At 36.4% G+C, this 21,102-nt stretch overlaps 1 long non-coding RNA gene across 1 annotated transcript; it reads right to left on the bottom strand.

The window, feature by feature from the left end:
• Positions 1-17,963: 17,963 nt before the first annotated feature.
• On the bottom strand, positions 17,964-19,213 carry LOC133713120 (uncharacterized). The gene is made up of 2 exons (XR_009847793.1): positions 18,803-19,213; positions 17,964-18,283 (listed from the first exon to the last, which is right to left on the bottom strand). It is a non-coding gene; the product is annotated as an uncharacterized LOC133713120 (long non-coding RNA).
• Between the last annotated feature and the right edge of the window lie 1,889 nt (positions 19,214-21,102).

Genomic DNA, 21,102 nt, shown 5'->3' with positions numbered 1-21,102 from the left:
CTCCGTGGCTTGCTTTAGAGGATGGAGAGAAAATGAGAGAAGCTCACGGCAACAATATAATTTTTCTGAATTTTTCTAAGGGATGTGGAACTCTTTTTCAACGTCAAAGAGGTGGGTATATATAGGAGCACGGCTAGGGTTCACAAAGCAATCACAAATTTCCACATAGCTTCCACCAATGAGAATTCGCCAAGTAAGCTTTGTGATGTAGTCCAACCAATCATAGAATGCCAAGTAATCCGTGTGATGTGTTCCAACCAATCAAAATTCTCTAAAATACCTCCCTAATATTTAATTGCCGAATTTCCTTGGAATTATTCTGATTTTCTTCATGAATTTCGGCTAATATTCCTTTAGGGAATTTAGGGATGCACCTAGACACGTTTTCAGCTTTTCTTGGTCTCCACCTTTTTCTCTCTCCTTTTATTTCTCCCTTGAATCTCTCTTGGCGTCATCTCCTTGATTATTTCTGATTTTCACGTTGGCAATCACACCAAATTATTCCTCCAACAATATTTCCTTCCCATAAAAGTCTCCCAAGAAAATCTCTCCTTGAAATCCTCAATCAATCATCTTTAATTCCCATGTTGTCACCTTGTTTTTCTTCTTAAGTATTACACGGCAAATTTAATCCCCAAGGAAAATATATTTTCCTTTTTAAAAACTCTTCCTTGATTTCCTCTTGGCATTATATTTTCTGATTTTCCACGTCATTTCCTTGCCATGTCATCTTCATGAAGCTTCTCTTTCCATTTATGAACTCAATTCAGCTTATTTATTCCAAAGACCTGAAAATAGAAGCTTTCTAAAATAAGAAATGGAAACTTTCCTAAACTAAAATGGAAACTTTCTAAAAATGGAAAATAGAAACTACAAAACGGAAACTTTCTACAATTAGGAACTTTCCCAATCAAAGAATGAAAACTTTCCTAAACAGAGTTTTATTAAGGAAATAACGCAGGAAATGTAGGAAAATAGCAGTTAAAACGTAGCATTAAAATGCTCCTATCAAAACCCTAACCCTAGAGATGTTTTGCCGTGAAAATCAAAGAGAGAAACAAGGGAGATGGCGTGAAAATCAGAAATTAAAAGAAGATTACGCAAGAGATTTTCTAGGGCAATTTTAATGGAAAGATAAACCCTAGAAGACTCTTGCCGTCCAAGCCAAGAGGAAAAGGAGGAAGTTGCCGTGATATTCATGAAGAAACCCTAGATATTTCGGCAAAAAGATATTCTAGGGAGAGTTTTATGGAAAGAAAAAGTGTGGACATCAAGAAAAGCACCAAAAGGCGTCTAGATTCATTCCTAGAAACCCTAAGTATATTTTGGCCGAAATTGCAAGAAGAAAATCAGAAAATAATCAAGGAAATTCGGCAAGAATATATTAGGGAATCTCCATGGAGTTTTGTGATTGGTTGGATGACACACTAGGGCTTACTTGGCAATTTCTCATTGGTGGAAGCTATGTGGAATTATTAACTTAATTCCTTGGAAAATAAATCAGAAAATAAGTGCTTGGAGACCAAGTTTGCCGTGCTCCTATATATTCCTCTCTTCTCTCAACGTCAAGGGTCCCCACTTTTGCGTTTTACAACTTTAGAAAAAATCAGAAAACTCTCTCTAGCTTAGCCGTGTTCTTCTCCATCCTCTAGGGCAACCACGAAGTTCAAGCAAGGCCAAGGAAGAAGAGGACAAGCCGTGCACATCATCCATCACCATCCTTGAAGATTGCTTTCGAAATTCAAGAGACCATTCATCCCATCTTCATCACGGTGTAATCCGATTCTCCTTGTAACCTTTGCTTTGTAATTTTCGTTGGTTATGCCCTAGTTGACACATGTGTTTGAACAATTTTCGAATTCTGAAATTTTATGGTTAATTACTAATTTTCAGATTCATGTCTTGCGATTTATGGTTGCTTATGTGTGAGTGTTTGATTAAATTTGCATGATAGAAATCTTTTGTATGTTAATCTTATGTGGTTGCAAACACCTAGGGTTTTTATATAATTGGTGCTACGAATTTAAGAACATGAATCAACTTTTTGGTTTTGTGTTCTTGAATCAATAAGTAGTAAAGGTTTTGTACAAAAACCGAATTTAATCAAAGAAGATTGCAATTAGGTGGACTTTTTCATACTAAGTTGCACATTTGAATTGATAGCCTTTCTAGATGCTTAATGCGTTAGACATGTATGATTGACTAGTTTTCTAGGGCTTGAATGCATGTTTGATAGGATTAGTCTATGTGCTTTCACTTAGATTAATTAGCGTTGAAAGTAAAATATGGGAAAATTGTTTGCTTTGAACGTTTCACATGATCAATTCCTCTTGCATGACTATGATGAACAATGATGAACTTGAATTAATTTTAATCATATGTTTCGATTTTGATCTTTGTTCTCTCATTCCATTTGTATTTTTATGTTTTTGCATTTTAATTGTTTTGTTAACTTAGTTTTATTTTCGAAAAACCAGAAACAAAATCCCCCCTTTTCGTGTAAAATGTTTATAGTTGTGAATATCTTTGTGAATATTATACTTTGTTTTAATTTTAATTGTTTAATTGTTTGACAATGACAGGTGTACCCTCAATCCCCGGAATAGAACGATCCCTATTTGCTTATACTACTAACGATATTTCAGGGTTAAATTATGCGCTTGCTTAGAGCGCATCAATGTGATATACTTGCTATCTTTCACATATACTTGAGTGTATAAGCTTTTAAGCATTGCCATGATCTGAGAGAAGAAAGATTGGATATACCTTGTGAGGAATTGAATCAAACTTGTTGAAGCATGCTTAACAGAAACCATCACCATTGTCCCAACCAAGTCCTACTTGTGTATATGTGAATTATGTGTTTTAATTAACTCTCGAATGCCTAAACATTGATTCTTGGTGAAGTGCTAATCTTGGTGTTGTGAAAGTAAGAGATTGCTGAGACAAATAGTTGAAGGGCAATAGAGTCTGTTATGTGTTGAGTCTTTAATTTTCGTTGAGTCATAGTCGTGTCTGTGTTGTGATTTTGCTAAGGGACTAGCAAAAGCTAAGTGTGGGGGAATTTGATAGGAGCATTTTAATGCGACATTTTAACTGCATTTCCCTACATTTTTCTGCGCCATTTCCTTGAAAAATCCTTGTTTTGGAAAGTTTCCATTCTTTGATTGGGAAAGTTCCTTATTGTAGAAAGTTTCCATTTTTGTAGTTTTCATTTCTCATTTCCGGCAAGTTTCCATTTTCAGTTTAGGAAAGTTTCTATTTTTCATTTTTAGTAACTTTCTATTTTTCATTTTTAGTAAGTTTCTATTTTTCAAATTAGGTAAGTTTCTATTTTTCATACTAGTTTCTATTTTCAGGACCTCCGAGCTAAAAAGTGGAAATGAACGCACGAATGGAAAGAGGAGCCTGCGAACATCAAGACGAACGAATATGAGAGAAAACGGCCCACACATTTGAGCAGAAATGAAGAAATAAGCTTTCCTAGTCCAACCAGGAAATCCTACGAACTGGAGGAAGGCTTCCCTAGCAAGTTTCCAACGCAACTATGAAAAAGAAATGGAAAAATAATGTGTTTTGCGTTGGAAAATGAGAAGGCTTGAAGATGAAGCAACGAGGCCCAAGAACTCTATGGATTTTCGGCAAAATGGATCAAGGCCCATCAAAGCCCATGACATTAGGGTTTGTGACGCAAAACCCTAACCCTAAAGATGTTTTGCCGTGAAAATCAAAGGGGAGAGAGAGAAGATGGTGTGAAAATCAAGAGAAGAATAAAAGATTACACAAGAGATTTTCTAGGGTGAAGTTTATGGAAAGAATTCATTCCTAGAAACCCTAAGCATGTTTTGGCCGAAATATCAAGAAGAAAATCAGAAAATATTCAAGGAATTTCGGCAAGAATATATTAGGGTATCTTCTTGGAGTTTTATGATTGGTTGGATGACACACTAGGGCTTACTTGGCAATTTCTCATTGGTGGAAGCTATGTGGAATTATTAATTTAATTCCTGGAAAATAAATCAGAAATTCACGGCTTGGAGACCAAGTTTGGCCGTTCCCTATATATACTCTCTACCCTAGACGTCTCAACGACCACTACACAATTCAGAAAATTCTCTCTACGCGCGGAAGCTCTCTCCATTCTCTAGTTCAACTTTTGGTGTTTTCAAGCAAGGAAGGAAGAAGCAAGGACTAGGCCGTGAGCATCATCATCCACTCCACCTTGAAGCCGTGCACTTTGAAGCTTGCTTTCAAGTTTCATTCGTTCATCATTCAAGTCATTCATCCATCTCTCCATTCACGGTGTAATTCAACCTTCTTTCTTGTAATCACTTTTGATTCTCCTTGTTTGATTTCGTTGGATGTTGTTCTAGTTAACATTGATGTTTGAACAAGATTTATATTCTGAAATTTTATGATTGAATGAAGATTTCGATTCATACTTTGTGATTCCAAAGTTGCTTATGTGTGATTGTTTAATTAAATTTGCGTTATAGATAACTTTTGTATTTTAATCTTATGTGGTTGCAAACACTTAGGGTTTCGATATGAATGGTGCTAGGTTTAAGAACATGAAATCGACTTTTCGTTTTGTGTAAACTTGAATCAAAGTAGTAAAGGTTTTGTACAAAAATCGAATTTAATTAACGAGGATTGCAATTAGGTGGACTTTTCCATACTAAGTTGTACACTTGAGTTGATAGCCTTTCTTTGAACTTCTTGCGTTAAACATGTGTGATTGACTAGCTTTCTAGGGCTTGAATGCATGTTTGATAGGATTAGTCTTTGTGCTTTCACTTAGATTAATTAGCATTGAAAGTAAAATATGGGGAATTGTTTGCTTTTAACGTTTCACATGATCAACTCCTTTCACATGACTTGGAAGAACAATGTAGGGTTAATTCAAATTTAATCATGAACTTGGTTTTAATCTTTGTTCTCTCATTCCATTCGTGTAATTATGTTTTTGTGTTTTATTTGTTTTCTTAACTTAGTTAATTTTCGAAAACCAAAACCTAAATCCCCCCTTTTTCGTAAATAATTGTTTATACTTGTGAATATCTTTGTGAATATTATACTTTGTTTTAATTTTAATTGTTTAATTGTTTGACAATGACAGGTGTACCCTCAATCCCCGGAATAGAACGATCCCTATTTGCTTATACTACTAACGATATTTCAGGGTTAAATTATGCGCTTGCAAAAAGCGTGTCACCTAATTGCAATCCTTTTCAATTAAACTCGGTTTTTGTCCAAAACCTTTACTACTTTTGATTCAAGTTCACAAAACAATAAGTTGCATCATGTTCTTAAATCTAGCACCACTCATACATAAACCCTAAAAGTTTCAAACCAATTAGAATCAACATACAAGAGATATCCATCAATCAAATTTAATCGAACAAAACTCACATAAGCAATATTAGAATCACAATATAGGAATCAAAAATTCTCATTCAATCATATAAATTTCAGAATTAATAACTTTGTTCAAACATAAATGTCAACTAGAACAATACCAACGAAAATCAAACAAGGTTACAAAGTAGAGGTCGAATTACACCGTGGATGGAGGATGATTATGGATGATTAACGTTGGAATCCTTGAATCTCGAAAGCAAGCTTCAAAGGTGGTTGATGAATGAAAGGCTCACGGCTCTTCTTCTCTTCTTTGGCCTTGCTTGAAATCCGTGGCTTGCACTAGAGGGTGGAGAGAGGAAGAGAGAAACTCACGGCAACAATGTGTATTTTTCTGAAAATATTGTAGAGTGTGGAACCTCCTTGACGTCAAGAACAAACTTGGTCTCCAAGCCGTTTGTTTCTTCTTTATTTTCCATGGAATTAATTTAATAATTCCACATAGCTTCCACCAATGAAAACTTGCCAAGTAAGCCCTATGATGTGGTCCAACCAATCAAAACTCTCTAAAATACCTCCCTATTATTTAGTTGCCGAAATATGAGAGATATTTTCTGATTTTATACTTCAATTTTGGCCAAAACTCTTTAGAGAAAGTAGGGAACGTATCTAGACTTGTTTTGAGCTTTTCTTGTTGTCCACACTTCTTCTTTCCTTAAAACTCTCCCTAGAATCTCTCTTGACGTCTTCTCCTTGATAATTGCTTGATTTTCACGTTGCTTTCCTTCTTTTCCTCTAGGCATATTACGGCAACAACATATATTCCTCTCTTATGCGTCACAAACCCAAGTTTCCATGGGCTTTTGTCCATTGCCGAAAATCCTCATAGGTCTTGAGAGTTCTTGGGCCTTCTTGCGTCACCTCTTTGCCATGTCATCTCCTAGTGTCTTCAAGAAGCTTCTCCAATGCCATGACACTTGATTATTTCGGTCACACTTCTTCATGGGCTTTGGAGTCTTGCGTCACACAGTTTCCTCTTTCGAACAGGATTTCCTGGTTGGACCAGGAAAGCTTCATTTCTTCATTTCTGCTCATTTGTGGAACCCTTTGTATCTCATCTTGTCTCCCTCCAACGTTGGCTAGCTCCTCTGTCACGCCCCTGATTTTTCACACAATTAAAAATCGATATATAACCCCATAATTATACATGCGTGAACGTTCAGCCATCAATACCAAATACCTGGAAAACTTTTTCCCTTTATACAACATACATATTGATGCCCTGAACCAACTATGTCAATATTGACCCGCCCACAGAGTCATATATTACATAAGCTTACGAATTAAATTGTCAACAACAAGATAAAACGCAAAAGCTTCTCAGAGTTTACTACATAGCGGAAGTCATAACTGATGCGGCTAAAATAGCCTCACAATTTAACCCTGCAAAATGTAGTTGTCAGTATAGGATAAGCAGGGATCGTTCAGTCCGGGGATTGTAGGGTACACCTACACAAAAAGGTCAATTAACAAATAAAAGAATAAAATGGGGGTTTTGAGATTTGGTTCCTAATCTACTTAAAATAAAAACAAAACAAATAAAACTATATACAATGATCGACTTCCCTAACCTAGACCAATTCCACTCAGAAATTACTAAGTGTAAAAACAGAAAATTCATTTCAACATGCTACAAAAATGTGCCCATCTTAAACGCTTAGATAAGAGCCCAAATGAAAAGCCTCAGCGGATCAATCCATTTATCCGATTCGTTCTAATGTAGGTTTGGATCAGAAAAGTCCTTACCAAGCCTAATACTACTAATTTTCGAAAACACTCAGCGTAATTCTCTTAACTAGTAGTATTATCTAACCCTCGAATCAACGTACTCATACGTGCAAATTAACCATTACACATAGAATTTAACACGTAATTTCCAGAATCGTCTAACCATTGAACATGATTTTTACCACTTTTTAGAACTAATTGCTACTTGTTTAACTCAGCGCCTTAACAAATAACAATTACCCTTGGCAAATTAAGCAAACACACAAGAACTCTCACCATTATTCTAGCATGCAAACTTATGAACCTAACTCTGAAAATTACCTAAACACATAAAAGGGCACAAGATTGTAAAATGCATCATAAAAGAATTCTCGAAAATTAACTCAATAATAAACTGAAAATCTCAAAAATATTAATAAAAATATTCTGAAAATTTCATGTCTCCAATTACACAACTCGCAAATCCAAACACACAAAACCGAAATAAAAATTGTAAGTAGAGTCATAGTTACACTTTGAAGCTTTCCTCAGCGGCTTGGCAACAAGGTGATGAACTCGTCTCTGCTATGGTGGTGGAGCGTCCTTGACTCAGCGCCTAAGAACTTCGTAGAATGATGGATGGATGGTGGTCACGGTCTTGTAGGTGTTGGAGATTTAAGGAGTGAATTGGGCAGAGTCTTGGAATAGTTTTTGGCCAGGAAGTGATAGACAAGGAACTGATCTTGGTCAGGAAGTGATAGACAAGGAACTGATCTTGGTCAGGAAGTGATAGAAATTCTGTTCTGGACGTTGCCTATTTATTGGTTGGCTTTTGTCGATCATACCCTTCATCATTGGACGGATGGGATTGCATCATAATTCCTTTAATTTTCCAACTGAAAACGTCTCCTTTATGGCCTTAACTCCTCTCATAATGGGGTCTTTTAACAGCTGAAACGTCTTTCTCCTTTATTTATTTTCCAGCTGAAACGTCTTTCTCCTTTATTTCCCTTCTTCATTGCTTGGTCAAACGTCTTAAATTTCCTACAAAAAGGTGGAGAATATCAGATTTTTTTTTAAGAGAAAATAAAGGGAATTAATGTAAAGACCGCAAAAACGTCGACGGTAAGGAATCCTGATCCCGTTAGGATTTTTTTCATAAATTTTCCATTTTGCGCCTATTTTACGCCAAACACTGTACAAGACTCTTAAACTGACTCGATGACTCAAAACACGAAACTTAAGGGAGAAACAAGTCTAAAATGGGGCATATACTCAATAATATCGTCGCACTTTATGCTCCTATCAATAACAATGGCAAAACCAAACAAGTTTGCTTCCTACCAGTTCTGCTGCCAACAAGCTACTTCAGCTTCAGCCCCGATTATCCTACCCTGCAGGATTAACCCCTACACCGTTGGAATGGTGCACCGGGTTGTCACACAACAAACCCGGTAAGCTTTTGCAAGCCCGTATGAGTAACTCGAAACAACTCACACCAAATCACAACCACAACCACACTTAAAAAAATCAAATTAAGTAAAATCAATAATCCCTGCATTGAAACTTAGTTCAGGAGATCACATTCGAACAACAATCCAAAAAGCAGTAATCCCAGCATATAACTTAGTTCAGGAGATCACATCAGAACAACAATCCAAAAAAGCAGTAATCCCTGCATATAACTTAGTTCAGGAGATTACATTAAAACAATCGATAAAATCATAGTAATCCCTGCATAGAAATTTAGTTCAGGAGATTACATTAAAACAAACAATCTCAGTTTAAACATTATTCTCAAAACAACTCACACTTGAATTCTATCAAAATAACATAGAAAGCAACTCACACCTTGATTTCTATCAATCGTACCATAACGTACCATAGAAAACAACTCACACTTGAATTCTATCAAAATAACATAGAAAGCAACTCACACCTTGATTTCTATCAATCGTACCATAACGTACCATAGAAAACAACTCACACTTGAATTCTATCAAAATAACATAGAAAGCAACTCACACCTTGATTTCTATCAATCGTACCAAAACGTACCAAAACGTACCAATTCGTACCAAGTCGTTAATAAGAAAACAACTTACACCTTGTCCCCTTAAAAATCGTTAATAAGGAAGCAACTCACACTTTATTCCCTAAAAACACGTAATGTCATGAGTTATCAATAACCAATTCCCGTTACCCCATGAATTACCTAGATGACAGACAGACTAGAGCTCTAACTGAACGTAACCACTCGTCCGGCCAAAGACGTGATTACCTGATATTCTGCCCAAGGTCATAGACCTTCGTTCCTCGGGCCGCACAGTCCCTTGGAGCAAATCATTAAAACAGTCGCACAGGACTCAAAAACATTACACAAATCTCACGTTTTTCAAAACAATCGAAATCGACATTTCCATAATCATTGTTTTCCGAAAAGCCACAAAACAATAAAAAGCATCATTTCATGCATATTGTTTTCATACACAAATCTCAACGCTTTTCAAAACAAATCGAATCAACAATTCCAAGTCATTTGTTTTCCAAAAGCCACAACCCAAAACAATAAAACGCATCATTCATGCCTATTGTTTTCATAAATCCACAACCCACTAAAACATATAATTTGCAGTTAAATCAATAACTCACAAAACGATAAGGTGTTCCGTTCCAAAATGAACCTTGTGAGATTACTCACCTCGAAACTCCCGCTGCGTCTTCAATACAGAACAAAGCAGCCAATCACAATAGCTGTCCAAAGAATACTTCGTCAAGTACCTAAGGGAACACAACTCTGATTCAGTTAACGAATCACAAGGAATAACGTTCAAAACCCTAAATCGAACCAAAATTCCCAAGGTAACGCCAATCAAGGCGAAACCACATCCGAGACCTCCCAAAGTCTCCGGAACACTTCCACGATCGATGTGTCCAAGCCACAAGTCGATCCGATGCTTAAATCCTCACGGATCGAAACATCGAACGGTCCGAAACCGTAAAAATCACAACATGCTCATACGATCTCCAAAAATTACAAACAATATATCGAAATGCTCGTATCGACGAGTAGATCGAACTCAGGAACAGAAACTATCCCTGAGGTGGCCGGAAACCGCCGGAAAACACCACCACAGTGGCGGCACCGCCGCCAAACCAAACTCGAAATTTGACAAAACTTCCAACACCAAAGTTCTTCATCTCAACCCCAATTTCAACTTTCATAACTACAACAAAGTCCAATTATAAACCAATCGATCGAATTTTACCTTAGAACAAATGGGACCGATTGAAACCCTAGAATTTCAATTCCAAAATTCGGCCTCCACGAGTTGAATCGATGCAAGCCACCTTGTGGGAAGCATCAACGTCCTCCAAGCTCCAAAAGCCCTCAAGAACCACCAGCAAAGGTGGCCGGAATCTCCGACTCCGATCAAGGCGATTTCATCCCCGAAGCGGCTTCTTCTCGGCCTTGCAGCGCCGCCTACGGTGCTTCCCACGACGAACTACCACCACAGACGTGTAGAGGGGATTGAGGCGAGCAGGATTCCCTTTGGAATCGCGCCGATTGGTGGCCGGAGGAGGGAGAACGGCGCCGGCGAATTGGAGGGGCGAAACCGGGCTCGGGAGAGCTGGGTTTCCCAAAATGGAAACCTGGCCTTCTTTGCAATTTCCGGAAATTTTTGTCCTTTTATACCAAAATGGAAAGTTTTTCCGAAGCCCATAACTTCTTCATACGAACTCCGATTCTCGCGTTCCGCATGTCCGCGAACTCGTATCGAAGCGCTCTACAACTTTCGTGAAGGAAGTTTTCGGAGAATCTCAACACTTCAAAAGTCAACCTTTGTAAACCCTCTAAAGTCATACTTTCCGAATAAAAATTCGTCCGAAATACTTCCACTCCATCCACGAGCTACGAAACCGTCCGATAACCACAATTTAATTTCCGGAAAATAAATACGAAATTCCGGGGCATCACATCCTCTTTCCTTTTATGAGCTCATTTCAGCTCATTTATTCCAAGGTCCTGAAAATAGAAACTGTTAATGAAAAATAGAAACTTTCCTAAAATGAAAAACGGAAACTTTATTTCCTAAACTAAAATGGGAAACTTTCTAAAAATGAAAAATAGAAACTACAAAATGGAAACTTTCTACAATAAGGAACTTTCCCAATCGAATAATGGAAACTTTCCCAAACAGAGTTTTATTTAGGAAATAACGCAGGAAATGTAGGGAAATAGCAGTTAAAACGTCGCATTAAAATGCTCCTATCAAGCACCTAAATTAAACCTATTGAACATGCAATAATAGTCTAGAAAGCTAGCTACTCAAGAACACATTCAATGCATGAAGAACAAAGAAAGGATGTCAACCAAAGTGCACAACCTAGTATAACAAAGCTCATCTATTTGCAATCCTCCTTAATTGATTTCGACTTTTGTCCAAAACCTTCACTACTTAAATCTAGCTCCAATTACATGCATATATCCTAAGTTGGCCACCAAAGAACATAAACATGCAAAAGTTTTCTATAATCCAAAATCAATCAAGCAATCTCACATAAGCAACATATAAATCAACATAAAGAAATCACAAATTTATTTCAAAACATATAAACGGGCTTTAAACTTTGCCCTTAACGTCATGTTAACTAGAATTCATAACTCTACGAATCAAACAAAGGAAAATAAAAGAAAGTATGAAATACATGACTTCATGACTTCTTCTCCTCCTTGGTTGAGACGCAGAGCTTCTGAAGACTAGAGAATGAAGAGAACTTTTGTGTGTAGAATTGTGGTGTTGTGGGAGAAGTGGTGTGTTGGTGTAGAGAATGCTCCTATTTATAGGAGGATGGCAACTTAGTCTCCAAGTCTTCAAGATTGATCCACACAGCATCAGCCAATCAGATAATTCCACGTCAGCTTTACTTTGTCATCCAACCAATGAGAAACCTCCAATTTAACACCTTGATTTAGGGAGATTATTTTTGAATTAATTACATGATTATTTTCTGATTTGTCTCCTCAATTTCAGCCAAGAATGAATGTGGACATCAAGGAATGTATCTGGACCTGTTTTCAACCTTTCTGCTTGTTGCAATCCCTTGAAATTCTCCTTCCTTATCTGTCGAAATCTCTCTTTGGCCATAATCATGCATTTAGGATTTAATTGAGATGTCATTATCCAAATATATTCTTGAAATTCGGCCAAAATCAGTTTGCATCTAATATGGACCCAAAATCTGATTTTTAACCATCGTTTCTTGCCAAAAATGACTCCCAATCCATATCACCTTTGTAGATGACGTTTTGAGCTTGTTCTTGGGCTCTCCTAGTCCACCCAGGTATCCTAGTGTCATCAAGACTCCTCATTTTTTGCCATTTTTCTTCTTTTTACCTCATCTCTCCGATCTACCTAAAAAATAAAAGCTAAATTAAAATTCATTTATTTAAGGAAATAACTAAGTAAAATATGAGGAAATAATTATTAAAACATCGCATTAAAATGCTCCTATCAAGAAGCAAGAAGTTTGCAAAATCATTGTTCATAAACTCAAATTGAAACAAAGTGATTGAATTGTTTGTAAAAGCAACTAGGGATTTGAATCTCACTAGAACAACGCATTTAAGGATTTGCAAGACATTTTAGAAAAAGAGAAACCAAATCCCAAACCCTAGAAGCAAGAAATTGAAACAAAGTGATCGAATTGTTTGAAAAAGTAACTAGGCCCTTGAATCTCACTAGAACAACGCATTTCATGATTTAGAAGTCATTTCACTAAAAAGCAAAGCAAATCCTAAACCCTGGAAGCATGAAGTTTGGAAAGTCACTGTGAATTTCAGGACTTATAGTCTCCTAGTGCTTCCAGGAATCTTCTAAGGTCTTCATGGAGCTTCTCTTTCCATTTATGAGCTCAATTCAGCTTATTTATTCCAAAGACCTGAAAATAGAAGCTTTCTAAAATAAGAAATGGAAACTTTCTTAAACTAAAATGGAAACTTTCTAAAAAAAGAAAATAGAAACTACAAAACGGAAACTTTCTACAATAAGGAACTTTCCCAATCAAATAATAAAAACTTTCCTAAACAGAGTTTTATTAAAGAAATAACGCAGGAAATGTAGGGAAATAGCTGTTAAAACATCGCATTAAAATGCTCCTATCAAATTCTCCCACACTTAGCTTTTGCTAGTCCCTTAGCAAAATAACACGAAAACTCAACTAAGACTCAACGTAAATTCAAAGACTCTACACATACAATGACTCTATTGCCCTTCAAATTTTTGTCTCAGCAATCTCTTACTTTCACAACACCAAGATTAGCACTCAACCAAGAATCAATGTTTAAGCATTCGAGAGTTAATTAAAACATATAATCCACAAGTATATGTGAAAGATAAACAAAGTAGATCACATATGAAGAAACGAAAGCACATATATTTTTTTCTTTTAAAGATCTCATGACAGATACCAACTGCTTGCACGAATGGACCCAAGCCATAGGTTCAACTCTTGTAACTCATCTCCACATCAAAGACTGTCCCATCTTAAGGATCAAGAAGGTCTTCTCAAAGGTTGTAATGGGGCCAAGGCTCAAGGTTTAAAGAAATGAAAGGTAAGGAATTTAACAAAGTGTCCTAAAAACCTAGCAGAGCTCATGTAGATGTAGAGACTTCTAGAAATCCACCAAGGCATTGCAAAAACGTCATAATCCCATAGAGGCTTTATAAGAGGGCCTAGTGTCTTCATGTTGGACCTAATCTTCATTCTGAATTTCCTTTGAACTAGTGAATTGGACAAAGACCAAATTTTTCTGTAGTGGACCTTCAATTCAAAGCAAACTCCAAACTCACTAAGTATGGGGACTAAAATCCATAAACTTTTTTTTTTCTTTCTCTTTCTTTTCTACCCGTACACATTTTTTTTCCCTTTTTTTTTTTTCACGGCTCTCACATAATTTTTCTTTTCATGGACAAGTCTACCCCCACACTTGAACTTTCACCTCTTCTCAATCTTCATCCTTAGCTCCAAACCCATGTAGTATGTCTCAAAAGATGGCTCCACTAAGTTCTTAGAACAAAGGGTAAGGTTGTAACTATACTAAGGTTCAGGGTTAAAGATTTTAAGGGTGATGAAAGAAAAGACTTAACGTGGGCTCAAAGGGGTTTATCTAGGGGAGTCCCACGACGGGCAGAAATGGGGACACAAGCTGATGTGGCAATGGTGGTAATTCCTTGGGTGCCTCTATCGTTTCCAGAATCAGGGCCATGTATTGATACAATGTCTCAACAAGCACAAGAGCGAATTCTAGCATTCTCTAGTCCATTAAACTTAATCTATGGCAAGCAATCAATCAAATGAAAGAATAATAAGACCATCAAAATATCGCCAAGAAAATAAGAATATATTTTTCATTTATCACTCCAAGAAAAAGGGACATGGGCTCAAATATCTCACATGGGCTTTTATGAATCAAAACTCATCCTAACATGCTCATATTCTGTACCAAGGTCACGAGATCCATATCCACTACACATGCATACATTTTTCATATATCTCAATTAACCAAAGAATACCATGTTAAAATCATCTCAATATTGTGATCCTCTTTTAGCCATAATTTCAGAGATATAAGCTCATCCTAGACAGTTGAAAGGGCATCCTATGACTCAATAAAAACAAAAGACTAATACAGACTCAATAAATAAAAGCAACGAATTTTTTTTTTTTTTGGACATTTTTCGATTTTTTTTTTGTATTTTTCAATATATGACTCAAGATAAAAGTATAAATCCCTTCCCCCACACTTAAATATTGCATTGTCCTCAATGTAATCAATTATAAGCATGCAATGAAACAATTAAGCATATAGGGATGGAATTTAGGAAAACAAAAACAAAAGAGAAAAATTGAAAAATAAAAGAAATAGGGAAGGAGAAAGCAAATCTGCATTTGTAGACTCCTTCACGACTACTTCTGAATTTGGTTGCCTCCCAAGCAGCGCTTGAGTTTAACGTCTTTTAGCCAGACGGTACCTCCATTAAATAAAGTTAGTGACTATAATTAACAAAGAAATACAAAGTATAAAAAACAAGTAACTATGAATTACAAACTACAAGTAATATTAACAAGTAAATTGTACATAAGACACAAGTTAAGTACACCAACGAGTTAAAAAAAAAAACATGAAAAATATTTACACAAATGTTTTTTTTTTACCTTAGTGTATCACAACATTTTCTTACATTTTCTTTTGTCATAAATATTATTGATATCAGATCTAATTCCAAGCGGTAAATCAAGCGGACGTGCGGCCCAAATATAGTCGTCTAGACACCAAGTCCCTCCTACATCCTTTGGGCAACCTTACTGAAATGGCCAGGTAGGGGAGGGCGAACACAAGAGGTAGGATCCATTTTGGCATGAGCTATTCCCACATTGTGGTTTACGCCCATCTGTAAGCACTTCTGGATCCAGAACCCGTTATGAACATTGTCCCCTTCCTAGACACCATCTTACATAGGCTATACTTACTTGGACGTAAAAGGTCCTAAGTGTGAAGACAGTTCAATGAATGTTAATAAAGGCCGCCCTCAACCTTAAGGGACCTGAACTAGGTACCAATAAGGGGTTTAGGCCAATATTAATAAACACGACTTCACCTATTTCTCTTTAATTTACAACTTACAATTAAACTCGTATTCAATAATATAAATAACAACCTAAGTAATTAATCTAAATTTCGAGAATTATAAACAAAAAACAAGTAATTTTTTTTTTTTCGATCACAATATAAACAAAACAAATATTCACAAATTTAACAAGTGATTTTTCAATCCCCGGCAACGGCGCCAAAAATTGATACGCTTTGAGCAAGCACATAATTTAACCCTAAAAATATCATCAATAGTATAAGCAAGTAGGGATCGATCTAATCCGGGGATTGAGGGTACACCTGTCATTGTCAAAACAATTAAAGAATTAAAATTAAAACAAAGTATATTATTTACAAAAATAAAATAAAGTATATACATATTTATGAAATAAAGGGGGGTTTTTAAAGAAAATGTATAAACACAAAAACATAATTACAAGAATGAAATGAAAGAAACAAAGATCAAAACCAAAGTTATAATCAAATTCGATTCAACCCTAATATTGTTCATCTAAGTCATGAGAAAGAGTCGATCATGTGAAACATTTGAAGCAAACGATTTCCCATTTTTTACTTTCCAATGCTAATTAACCTAAGTGAAAGCACAAAGATTAATCCTGTCAAACATGTAATCAAGTTCTAGAAAGCTAGGCAATCATAGCACGTTAGACGCATGAAGAACACATAGAAAGGCTATCAACTCAAGTGTACAACTTAGTATGAAAAAGTCCATCTAATTGCAATCCTTTTTAATTAAATTCGGTTTTTGTCCAAAACCTTTACTACTTTTGATTTAAGTTCACAAAACAATAAGTTGAATCATGTTCTTAAATCTAGCAACAATTATATATCAACCCTATATGTTTCGAACCACATAAGAAAAATACATAAAAGATTTCAATCAAACAAATTTAATTAAACAATCTCACAAAAGCAACCAAGAATCACAATATAGGAATCTGAAAATTTCTCATTCAATCATATAAAATTCGGAATTAAGAACTTTGTTCTAACATCAATGTCAACTAGAACATAACCAACGAAATTCAAAACAAGGTTACAAAGAAGAGGTCGAATTACACCGTGGATGGAAGATGAGGATGGATGATTGATGTTGTTGGTTTCTTGAATCTCGAAAGCAAGCTCCAAGGGTGGTGATGGATGGTGAATGCTCACGGCTCCTTCTTCTCTTCTTTGGCCTTGCTTGAAACGTTGAATGCACTGGAGGATGGAGAGAGGAGGAGAGGCTAGACGTTAACTAGAGAGTAATTTTCTGAAATTGTGTAGTGTGGAACCTCTTTAACGTCAAATATGAAGGAGTATATATAGGGGCACGGCTAGGGTTCTCCAAGCAATCAGAAATTTCCACATCACTTCAACCAATGGTATGATGCCAAGTAAGCCTTGGTGTGTCATCCAACACTACTAGAATTTTGTTCATAGACATCGGTTCTGGACCGATGTTAAACTAATTTTCGACCGATGTCTTAGTGGGTGTAGAGAAAAGTATAGACATCAGTATAAGAGCATTTTCAACCGATGTCCCAGACAACAACCAACATCGATTCTAAAAAACAAATCGATGTATAATCATTATAATCATCATATTTTTGTATGTTAGGTATGTCTAATTCTTCATATTTTCACATTTTATGCTTAAAAAAGTATATGTCGAACAATACCTACTTGAACATTTGCATCGATTTCTATTCCAGAAGCGATGTCCAGTACACTTGTAGACATCAGTTCCCATGAGTATTGTTTGTTCGTGGCCATTTTTACATGTAGGTTGCCACATTATTTTCCTAGGAACAATGTCTGTATCTTTATTCTACATCATTTTTTTATTCAGAAATGATGTTTCCTTTAAGACAGAACATCGTTTCCAATTAAGTAAACCGATGTTCAATGTTATTATGTACGTCGGCTATTTTTATTCAAACTGATGTGTTAGTTCATTGAAGACATCGTTTTTGCTTTCCAAAACCGATGTTCACCTTTTGACCACACATCGGTTTGCTCCATGGTAGGTGATTTGTATGTTCATAATAGATTACGGTTTGGTGATTAGAAATCGAGAAATCGATGTGCAGTAGTTTTGATTACATCGGTTTTGAGTTACAATTCGATATATTGATAATCATAGGACATCGATTTCATCTAGTTGCTGGAAAAAGAAATACATTTCTCATCACCCAAAAATTGGAGCTTTCCATTAATTTTCTTTCCAAATTCATGATTCAACATAATTCACAAAATAAAACCCAAAACCTACAAAGGCTAGCTTAGAAACATATTAGCAACCAACTACAAAAGTACGTTCTACACCAAACTTTGCTTCAAAGCAAAAACTAGCCTTACTCAAAATCATGGAAGCCAAAAGTCTTACACCAAACTCTGTATATAATCAGCCACTTCAATGCACACCTCGAGGTATTCTATCCTTGAGAAATACCTCATCCCTCTTTTTTTGTTCCAGGGTTACTTCAGAACTCTCACCATCTGCTAAGCACATAACAACTATTAATCTTCAGCAGAAAACATATTCATTCCCACAAAGAATAACTAGACAATAAATGTAGAGTTCAGAAGATACTGATCAGATAATTTAACCAATGAAAGCTGCCTTGAACAATTAACTTGACTCAGGACCTAAAATTAAAATTAGTTTTGGCTCAACTATCAGAACTCAATTTAAGTTCTCTTTATCTATATCTAGCAGAATAAACCACACAGTATGCCTGTGCAGTAAATACATATAGAGTGCTACTCTTAAGTCAAATAATTTACTTTAGCATTCCTAATTACAACAACAATATTAAATGACAATGATGTTTAAGCCAGTTATGCTCTTACGTCACAACTCAATCTAGATTACTACATAACTACTACAAGCTAAGAAGAGGGGAAAAAAAAAAAGTTCAACACTGAACTAATGCCTTCCGTATATGATTCAATGTGAAGAACTAAAGGGTGTCAAATAAATTATCCATGAATATTAGACATCATATGAATACTCACCCAACTTTTCTTTAACCAAAGGAAGATTGCTCTGTTTACTACTTTTATTGCATATTTCCTTGATAGTAATGGCTATAATCTTGATCAAATTGTATGGACCATCCCCCAAAATAAGGGCAATAGCTACGAAGACATGTAAACAAACATTACGGATTGAGCCAAACCTCAACTATAATCAAGATTATTGCTATAATGACCACCTTGTTGCCTCCAACAAAAATGATTCCACAATACCTTATATCCATAAAGACCTTTGAAATCATTGCTACCAAGGTCAGCTGGATACCAGTGCCCAGCATGTTTGGATATGAGAGGCCAAAGGAAACCCCATGATATGATAGCCCCAAGAAGTACTGAGCAGTTGACTATGTGAGGGCAAATAAGACCACATCCGACATAAGTAGGACTGGAGTCGAAATAAAACCTGCACATAGCAAAACATGTAAATACGGACAGCTTTACTTCTAATTCATAAACAAAGTCCTTTGTTTCTCATCACCAACTACCGCCAGTGGCTCCACCAAAGTAGTGTTAGCTACCTCAACTTATAATATTTTGACCCGAAAATTTCAGTCACAGAAGGCAAATCCACAGCAATGTCTAGAATATGCATGTCACCATGTACTGTCAGAAATGTAAGCAACTGAGTTGGGATTCACATTTAGACATGGTTCCATCTTCATTACACAAAATAGAAGTGAAGTGAAGTAATAGACTTTATTACTTAGTAGGACAGAAAAATAAAATATAACCAAACGTGGATAGATCTAAAGCAGCTAAAGTTTTCCCTAAATAATCCGAAACACAGACCCCGATTCCTCACAACTAATCCCTAGATTCATTCTCGTCACTCCCAAATCACCACCTTCCACAGACTCCACTCTCCCTGTTCCCCAACCAAAAACTCTGTTTCGGATTTTCTAAGCAAGCAAAAGGTTCATTTTCATTTTCAGTTTCAGTTCTACTTAAGAAATTTACAAGTAAACAATCAAAATAGCAACATACATGAAAAAAAAATAAAAACGAAAAAACAATCCAACCTTTTTCCAGTACCAAACCAAAGCTTTAGCAAATTTTATTCTTTTCTTAGAAATTAGAACTGACAACTCAAAGCCCAAGCTTCATTCACCAGATGTAGATCCATCGGAAAAAAGAATCTGAATGCATACCATTTCAGCTACTAAAATCTCCAAGTACGATCCACAAATAAGAAACTTAGCTACCTATCCCTCTAATACAGTTTCTCTACAACCGAATGATTCCAAACAAATCCGAAATCGGAAATCGAAAGATCCAGTTCACGATAAAGCTTCAAAGAAAAGCGAAGGATCACGAAGCTTACCCTTTTTACCGGCGAGCTTACGCTTTTCCCTGCAGAAGATCCTATAAACCTTGTCCTTCAACAAGCTCGGCGAAACGCTTTCGAGGGCGAGCAATTTTGGGGCAATTGGTGCGGCAATTTTGGGGCTGAAGAAGGATTTTCCGTGCTTGGTTGAGATGGATCTGGGGTGGAGGTTTCGAATCGATGAGGCGGAGATGGTTCCCAGGAATCGAGACTCGCCGGTGGTCTCTGTAGGGGTGTTCTTCGCGTTCATTGTTTCTGAGACGAAGAAGGAGAAAGGAGGAGGGGGTTAAGCTTGGGGTCGGAGGCGGAGGCGGATGCGGAGAAAGGCGGAGGAGGCTGGGTCCGGGTCTGAGCAAGAGAATGGAGGAGGAGGTCAAGTTTGGGGTCGGGTTGAGAATGGAGATCGAGCTTGGGAGGAGATCTGTTTTGGGGTGAGCTCAGAATGAAGGAGTCGAGCGAGAGTTGGGGTCGGGTTTTCGATCTGTTTCAGTTTTGGGGTCGGGCGCAATTTTTTTCTAAGTGTGAAAGTTTTCCCCGCTTCTTCATTTCACTTAAAAACTTAGCGCTTTTTGCAAAAATAGGTTCCCGCAAATTTTCGAACAAAATTTTTAACACCACTCATTTTAAGAACCGATGTTAATAATATACATTTAAATCGGTATTTTCGTAAAACGATGTTAGATTACTTTTTTACATCGTGGGCAAGTCTGACCGATTTAAAACATGCGATGTCTAATAACATAATTCTAGTAGTGCAACCAATCAAAACTCTCCAAATTAATTCCCTAAGGTTTGTTCCAACCAATCAAAACTCCTGCTGCGTCTTCAATACAGAACCGAACCAAACTATCACCAACAACTCGTTCAAATACTTCGTCAAGTACCTAATCACATACGGTTCCAACTTAGTAACGATTCACATTTGATTTAAGTTCGAAACCCCTGTTTTGAACTA

This window comes from Rosa rugosa, chromosome 5 (genome assembly GCF_958449725.1).
Source record: "Rosa rugosa chromosome 5, drRosRugo1.1, whole genome shotgun sequence".
Classification (NCBI taxonomy): Eukaryota; Viridiplantae; Streptophyta; class Magnoliopsida; order Rosales; family Rosaceae; genus Rosa; species Rosa rugosa.
Note: the sequence above shows the minus strand (reverse complement) of the source record. Positions and strands in the feature narration are given on the sequence as shown.